The 8,270-nt window shown below is 43.3% G+C and overlaps 1 pseudogene across 1 annotated transcript; it reads left to right on the top strand.

Moving 5' to 3' along the window:
* Positions 1 to 7,054: 7,054 nt before the first annotated feature.
* LOC311618591 (large ribosomal subunit protein eL34-like) lies at positions 7,055 to 7,431 on the top strand (annotated as a pseudogene). The gene has a single exon. The product of its transcript is annotated as a large ribosomal subunit protein eL34-like (transcript).
* Positions 7,432 to 8,270: the final 839 nt, after the last annotated feature.

The raw sequence follows: 8,270 nt of genomic DNA, 5'->3' as shown, positions 1-8,270 counted from the left end.
TCAAGTTAACATCTACTGCACACTAACTGTAGGTAACTGCCAAGTCCTCAAAATGTAAAATTTAGCAACACAATTTTACCTGCAAGGACTTCAGAGATATGCCAACTATATAAGAACAATTTTGTGAAAACATGTAGCAGATAATAATTCGAGTGAGAAAAATATGACACTGGAGGTTTGGGGATAGATATTTCAACATAAGCAATGGGTTCAGAGGTGCAAAAATATAGCAGTAGACCTTTTTTATATATAGATGAGGAATCTGTTCAAAGAGATTAAGTAACTTGTGCTAGGAGCTATAATAGTAAGTGGTGGAGCTGGGATTAGAACTGGCTTATCTGACTTGGAAGCTTCCCTTTCCCCCAGTATATCTCCCCAGTTTTTGTATTCCTCTCCTTACTAAACTGCTTAGATACTCAGTGTAATAGAAAGGTAAAACTTGAAGAGTCCTGTCACCCTACATCTGTATATAAAAGGTTCACCATTCTACTTCTTCCTTTGAGCTCTCAAATGTTGACTTATTGCTAAATAGCACCTTGAGAGGAGCAGACAGAAGGCCCAGAGGCATCCACTCGCAGAGGTGAGGAGGGTGGAGAGGGGATTTGGAAAGGTTACCCCTTTTTTAAAAATATGTATTTTTTATTGAGTTTAGGGAGGAAGGGAGAGAAAGAAACATTAGTGATGAGAGAAAATCATAGTTCAGCTGCCTCTCCCCACTGGGGATTGAGCTCATAGCCTGGGCCTGTGCCCTGACTGGGAATCAAACCAGTGATCTAATTCATAGGTTGGCACTCACCCACTGAACAATGCTGGCCAGGTGAAAAGTTACCCTTTTTTTTAATACAAAGATTTCAGAAATTTTCCATTCAGATTATGGTTATTTTCATTTTCTCTTTGCTTACCTATATGTCCCAATTTTCCCACAGAACACATAAGTTCAGAAAAATTCCTGTTCAGCCAAAACCAGTTTGGCTCAGTGGATAGAGCATTGGCCTTCGGACTGAGGGGTTCCAGGTTCGATTCCTGTCATGGGCATGTACCTTGGTTGTGAGCACATCCCCAGTGGGGAGTGTGCAGGAGTCAGCTGATCGATGTTTCTCTCTCATTGATGTTTCTAGCTCTCTATCCCTCTCCCTTCCTCTCTGTAAAAAATCAATATATATATATAGATAGATATATGAAAAAAGAAAGAAAATTTCTGTTTATTCAAATAAGACTAGTAGCTTTAGGGTAGTTTTATTCCCAGAACTTCCTTGGTCTTCAGAAAGAACTCATCCAACACTAAGGTGAAAATACTATAAACTATGCTATGAACTGAATGTTTGTGTGCCCCACCCCCACCCCAATTAATATGTTAAAACCCTAATCCCAAATGAGATGGTTATACTAGGTGGGGCCTTTGGGAGGTAATTAGATTTAGATGGGGTCATGAAGTATAACCCCCAATATGAGATTAATCCTATCTAATAAAAAGCAAATATGCAAATTGACCATCAAGCCATCACAAAGATGGCGTACTTGGAGCCACAAAATGGCATCACCCAGTCCCCTCAGCCCTGCTGGAGTCCCACAGTTCTTTCAGCCCAGCTGGGGGGCAGGAGGTGCATGGTGCAGCCGGACCCTCCTTTAGGCCCCCAGCCACCCAGGGCCAGTCCAAGGCGTAGGCAAGCCTTGGATGTTGGCTGCCCTGCCACCTAAGGCCGGCCGAAGGTACGGGCAAGCCTTGGAAGGCGGCTGCCTAGCCACCCAGGCCCACCCGAGGCTCAGGTAACCTGGGCTGGCTGAGGCTTGCACTGCTGGCAGTGGCAGCAGCAGAGGTGTGATGGGGGTGTCACCTTCCCCTGATCCCTGGGTCACCTCGCACCCCTGAGGGTTCCCAGACTGTGAGAGGGGGCAGACCCGGCTGAGGGACCCCCACTCCAGTGAATACTAGAGGCCCAGTACATGAATTTTCATGCACTGGGCCTCTAGTATTTCATTTTTTAAAATATATTTTATTGATTTTTTTACAGAGAGGAAGGGAGAGGGATAGAGAGTTAGAAACTGATGAGAGAAACATCGACCAGCTGCCTCTTGCACACCCCCTACTGGGGATGTGCACGCAACCAAGGTACATGCCCTTGACTGGAATCGAACCTGGGACCTTTTAGTCCACAGGCCAACACTCTATCCACTGAGCCAAACCGGTTTCGGCGGCCTCTAGTATTTTAAATAAATAAATAAACAACCTCATTTTTTCTGAGTTGCCGTACCCAGGATCCCTTAGGGGTGTCGAACTCAATCAGAGAAGGGGCCAAAATCTAAAATCCAGCCTAAATCGCAGGCCGAATGGTTTACTGAACAGTCATAAACTGACAGCGGAGTGCAGTGATGACAGCGCGGTGCGGGCCACGTTGCAAGGCCTGGCGGGCTGGATTTGGCCCGCGGGCCTTGTGTTTGACATATGTGCACATACTTCACTCACCCTTTTATTTATTTATTTTTTAAATATATTTTATTGATTTTGTACAGAGAGGAAGGGAGAGAGATAGAGAGTTAGAAACATCGATGAGAGAGAGTCATTGATCAGCTGCCTCTTGCACACCCCCTACTGGGGATATGCCCGCAACCAAGGTACATGCCCTTGACCGGAATCGAACCCGGGACCCTTCAGTCCCCAAGCCGACGCTCTATCCATTGAGCCAAACCGGTCCCGGCATTCACTCACCCTTTTAAGGAAACTCTCTTATTTGTCCATATCCTTCTTAAGGTGCACAGAACTGGAAAACAGTTTGCATAGTAGGGTGGTCAGTGAAGAAGATGGTGGGAACACTTACCTACCTAGCTTTGCACACTGCTGTATAGATGGAATGTGTAAGGTGACATCAGCCTGTTCTGGCAGCTGGTCACAGCTGTCTCATGGCACCCAGTCATTTGGTCAATATGAGGCAGCAGAGCTTTCTATGTCTTAGTGTCATGAGACCCTGTTTCCCCAAAAATAAGACAGTGTCTTATATTAATTTTTTCTCCCAAAGTTGCGCTAGGTCTTATTTTCAGGGGATGTTTTATCTTTCCATGCGCTAGGTCTTATTTTCGGAGGATGTCTTATTTTCGAGGAAACACGGTACTATAGTTGGGCCAGGGAAAGGCTGAGAGATTTCTTCTTCTTCTTTTTTAAGAAATATGTTTTTGTTGATTTTTAAAAAATATATATGTTTTATTGATTTTTTTAACAGAGAGGAAGGGAGAGAGATAGAGAACTAGAAACATCGATGAGAGAGAAACGGCAGCCAGCTGCCTCTTGCACACCCCCTACTGGGGATGTGCCTGCAACCAAGGTACATGCTCTTGACCAGAATCGAACCTGGGACCTTTCAGTCCGCAGACTGACGCTCTACCACTGAGCCAAACCGGCTTCGGCTGTTTTTGTTGATTTTTAGAGAGGAAGGAAGAGGGAGAGAAAGAGAAAAACATTGATGCAAGAGAGCAACATCAAGGGATCAAGCATATAACCTGGGCATGTGTCCTAATTAGGAATCGAACCAGTGACCTTTTGGTGCACAGGACGACATGCAAGCAACTAAGTCACACCGGCAAGGGCAAGATATTTCTTCTTTTTTAAAAATAATCTCTAGAACAGAGGAGCAATTTTATCTTCCACCTCCATTTGATGTCACTATCTACCCTGTAGTGTCTTCCTGAGGCATCTTAGATCTTAGGGACTGGAAAAGTAGTTGAAGAGGAAGGCAGTGGAGGGGCAGTATTTGCTAGCTTTCAGAATTGAAAGTTTGAATTTATGCTCTTGCCCAAAATTAATTCTTGGAATATTTATTAACTATTAATCACATACTAATTAAGCACCAAGCTAGGTACTGGTGATACAATGGTAAACATAACAGACATGGAGCTTATGAAATCTGGTTGGGGAAATATATTAACTCAATAATCACATAAATAAATATAGAATCCTAAAATACTTGAAGAGAAAAGTAGAAGATTCTATAAAAAGATATACTAGAAAATCTGATCTAGTTTGACCTAATCTTCAAATCCTTGATGAGGTGACACTTGGGTTTTCAAAGGAAGAGTATGAGTTGACTGGGCGAAAGGGGTGGGATCAGTTTGGATGGGAAAAGCATTTCATACAGGCAGAGAGAATAGTGTTGGAAGACCGTAGGCAGGAATGAGGTTACGAGGTTGATTTTATCACAGTTGGACACAGTAACATATAGCAGGCTGTCAGTTAGGAGATGGGTTTGTCAGTTAAGGGATGGGTAAGATAGAGAATGTATTCCATTTTATGGACCAGATGGCAGGGAGGAAAAACCCGGCCCTCACAACACAAGGACATCAGTACATACACGATTATATCCACATCCTCAGGTGGTTGTTGACTTTGAATCAAAATTAAGCTCAGATTAATCTGGCAGCCTTCTCCTTCATTACCCCTTGTTGGCTCCAACGCCATGTTTTTATACCTACCCCACACTGGGAAGCACCCTAGAGGCAGGAGCTGAGGTTAAGAGCTCCTTGGGTGTGGGGTTTGCTGTGGCTGTCTGATTCACAATGACCTTGCACGAGTTCCAGCTGGCTCTAGGAGTGGACAAAACAAAAAGTGACAAGCACGTGAATGCTAGGGATGCCAGGTCAGTCACTTCCTGTTTGTTGCACATCTTTTAAGTTCAGCACCAAGGTGACAGCCAGGGCAGAGTTCACAAATCGGAGCTCAGCACTTCTGGGCAGAGAACTCCTTGTCAGTGGTGCCATCTGCAGGGCATTAAGGAATTTGCCAGGAATTTGATGGGATTGGGAGGGGGAAATGGCAACTAACCTCTCTCCCTCAAGCCTCTTAGTCTGAATGTGTCTCTAAATCACAATCCTGGTCCTTCATAGGGCTGAAAGACCCTTATTGCCTCAGATCTTGTGGCAGGCAATATTTAAGGCACCTGGTCCTACAAGGCAGGACACTGGGCTGTGGTATCACTTCCTTTTTTCACAGTTGGACACAGTAACATATAGCAGGCTGTTAGTTAGGAGATGGGTTTGTCTGCCATCTGCACCTGGCTGGTGTGGCTCAGTGGTTGAGTGTTGACCCATGAACTAGGACAGTGGTCGGCAAACTGTGGCTCTTTGTCCCCTTGAGTTTTTAGCAAAGGCCAGCTTAGGAGAACCCTAATACCCTAATTAAGTTAATAACAGTGTACCTACCCATATAGTTTAAGTTTAAAAAATTTGGCTCTCAAAAGAAATTTCAGTCATTGTACTGTTAATATTTGGCTTTGTTGACTAATGAGTTTGCCAACCACTGAACTAGGAGGTCAAATTTTGATTTTTGTTTGGGGTGCTGAGTTATAGGCTCTATCCCAGGTTGGGGCAACTTATTGATTATTCTCTCTCATCATTGATGTTTCTATCTTGCTTTCCCTTCCTCTCTCTGAAATCACTAAAAACATATTTTTAAAAAATTAAAATCTGTCATCTGCAAATAAGTGATGCTAAGCCCTGACCAGGTAGCTAAGCTGGTTGGAGCATCTCCCTATATGCCAGGGTTTTGGGTTCAATCACCATTCAGGGGGGCACATAAAGGAATCTACTTGTAAATGCATAAATAAGTGGAACAGCCCTAGATTGTTGGCTCAGTGGATAGAGCATCAGCCTGCGGACTTAAGGGTCCCAGGTTAGATTCCGGTCAAAGGCATGTACCTTGGTTGTAGGCACATCCCCACTGGGGGGAAGTGCAGGAGGAGGCAGCTGATCGATGTTTCTCTCTCATCGATGTTTCTAGCTCTCTATCCCTCTCTCTTCCTCTCTGTAAAAAAATCAATGAAATATATTTAAAAATAAATAAATAAATTAGCCGAAACCAGTTTGGTTCAGTGGATAGAGCATCGGCCTGCAGACTGAAGGGTCTCACACCGAAGCCGGTTTGGCTCAGTGGTAGAGCGTCAGTCTGCGGACTGAAAGGTCACAGGTTCGATTCCGGACAAGGGCATGTACATTGGTTACAGGCACATCCCCGGTAGGGGGTGTGCAAGAGGCAGCTGGTCGATGTTTCTCTCTCATCGATGTTTCTAGCTCTCTATCTCTCTCCCTTCCTCTCTGTAATAAATCAATAAAATATATTAAAAAAAAAAAGGGGTCCCAGGTTCGATTCCGGTCAGGGGCATGTACATTGGTTGTGGGCACATCCCCAGTGGGGGGTGTGCAGGAGACAGCTGATCAATGATTCTCTCTCATCGATATTTCTAACTCTATCCCTCTCCCTTCCTCTCTGTAAAAAATCAATAAAATATATTTTTTAAAATTAAGTAATTAAAAAATTTTTTAAAAATGAAGCCAAGAATGCTGGATTGGGAAGGTATTTAAGCATTCTGGTTAAAAAAAAAAAAAAGTGGGAGGGCCCCAGCTGGGTGGCTCAGTTGGTAGGAATGTTGTCCCATACATCAAAAAGTTTGTAGGTTTGATTCCTGGTTGGGCACATACCTAGATTACAGTTCAATCCCTGGCCTAGTGTGAACAGGAGGCAACTGATTGATGTGTGTGTGTGTGTGTGTGTGTGTGTGTTTTCTCTCTCTCTCCCTCCCTCTCTTCCTCTAAAATCAATAAGAACATATCCTCAGGTGATAATTAAAAAAAAAAAAAAAAAAGTGAGTGGGTAGTAAATTGAAGGTGTTGATGTTAAAGTTAATTCTCATTATTATTATCCTTGCCATCTCTAAGTAAGCCCTCATTAGGCTTTTACTTCTATTTCTTTCTTTTCTGAGTAAATGGCTCTTTCTTGACATCTTGGCTTAGGATGCGCTGCCCATCTCTCAAGCTTGGACATACATCTCTAAGCTTACAAGTCCAAGACTCCATTGCCCTATTTGCCACTCCCTACTGAGAAGGGCAGGGTGGAAATCTATGGTGTAAAAGGGAAAATAGGGCCAGAAGATTGAGAACCTGCCTAGTGACAGAACAAGAGGTCAAGTGTTTCTATCTGTTCCCTAGGCCTCTCCACTCTGAGACTCACCTCAGGAATTGCTTAAAGAGATCTGGGCTTGTCCTCTTCTGGATGTGGTGACTTCAGTTTAGGTATTCACCATGGTCCAGCATTTGACATACCATCAGAGGCTGTTCTACAATACAGCCTCTAACAAAACTAGACTGTCCCGAACCCCTGGTAATAGAATTGTTTACCTTTATACCTATCAGGAAAGCACCAAAATCTGCATGTGGTGTGTGCCCAGGCTGACTTTGCAGAGCTTGTGCTGTGAGTCCTAACGTTCTAATGAGATTGTCTAAAATGAAAACAAACAAACAAACAAACAAAAACACGTCAGCAGGGCCTATAGTGGATCCATGTGTACTAAATGTATCCATGATAGGATCAAGCGTGTTTTCCTTATTAAGGAGCAGAAAATCATTGTGAAAGTGTTGAAGGCACAAGCACAGAGTTCAAAAGCTAAATAAATTTAAAAATGAAGCTTTTTTGAGTAATAAAAACAAAAGTCTCATTCTGTTATAAGAGAGAGAAAAATAAAGAGAGAGAGTGTGTGTGTGTCCTGGGCCTGGCCACTGTGACTCAGTGGTTGAGCAGGGACCTATAAACCAGGGGGTGGCTGCTTGATTCTGGTCAGAGCACATGCCTGGGTAGGGGGCTCGATCCCCAGTGGGGGCATGCAGGAGGAAGTGGATCAGGGATTCTCTCTCATCATTGATGTCCCACACCTCTCTCTGAAATAAAAAAAATAAGGTAAGAAGAATCTGGCCTAAGAGGGAAATAATCATTATTTTTACCTCCTTTGGAGCATTCTGTGGGCCATAAGCATTACTAGGCACAGTGCTTGCTGCTGGAGCAAAGATGTAGATAATAAGACCCCAGTGCTCCCATAAAAGAATTCTTGATAGCATTTCCTGGGTGCCTTAGCATGTCATTTAGCCATCTCTGCCATTCATACACTTGGTATTTCATGCCACTGAAGGCTTTGATTATTGCTAGTCAAATACTAGTCATATTATTTTTTTAATAACCACATTTTAAAAAATATATTGATTTTAAAGAGAGGAAGAGAGAGAGAAACATGGATTTGTTGTTCCACTTATGTATGGATTCATTGGTTGATTCTTGTATGTGCCCTTACTGGGGATTGAACCTGAAACCATGGTGTATTAGAGTGATGCTCCAACCAACTGAGCTTCCCAGTCAGGGCTAGACATCATCTTGATAAATAAGATGATTGGGTACAGAGGTAAATACCGAATTTTAGAAGCAAGTTGGAACAATAACCAAATAATTAAGGTGTAAAGGG

Source organism: Pipistrellus hanaki, assembly GCF_964339955.1.
Source record: "Pipistrellus hanaki genome assembly, chromosome: 3".
NCBI lineage: Eukaryota > Metazoa > Chordata > Mammalia > Chiroptera > Vespertilionidae > Pipistrellus > Pipistrellus hanaki.
This window is presented reverse-complemented; position numbering and strand designations above follow the sequence as displayed.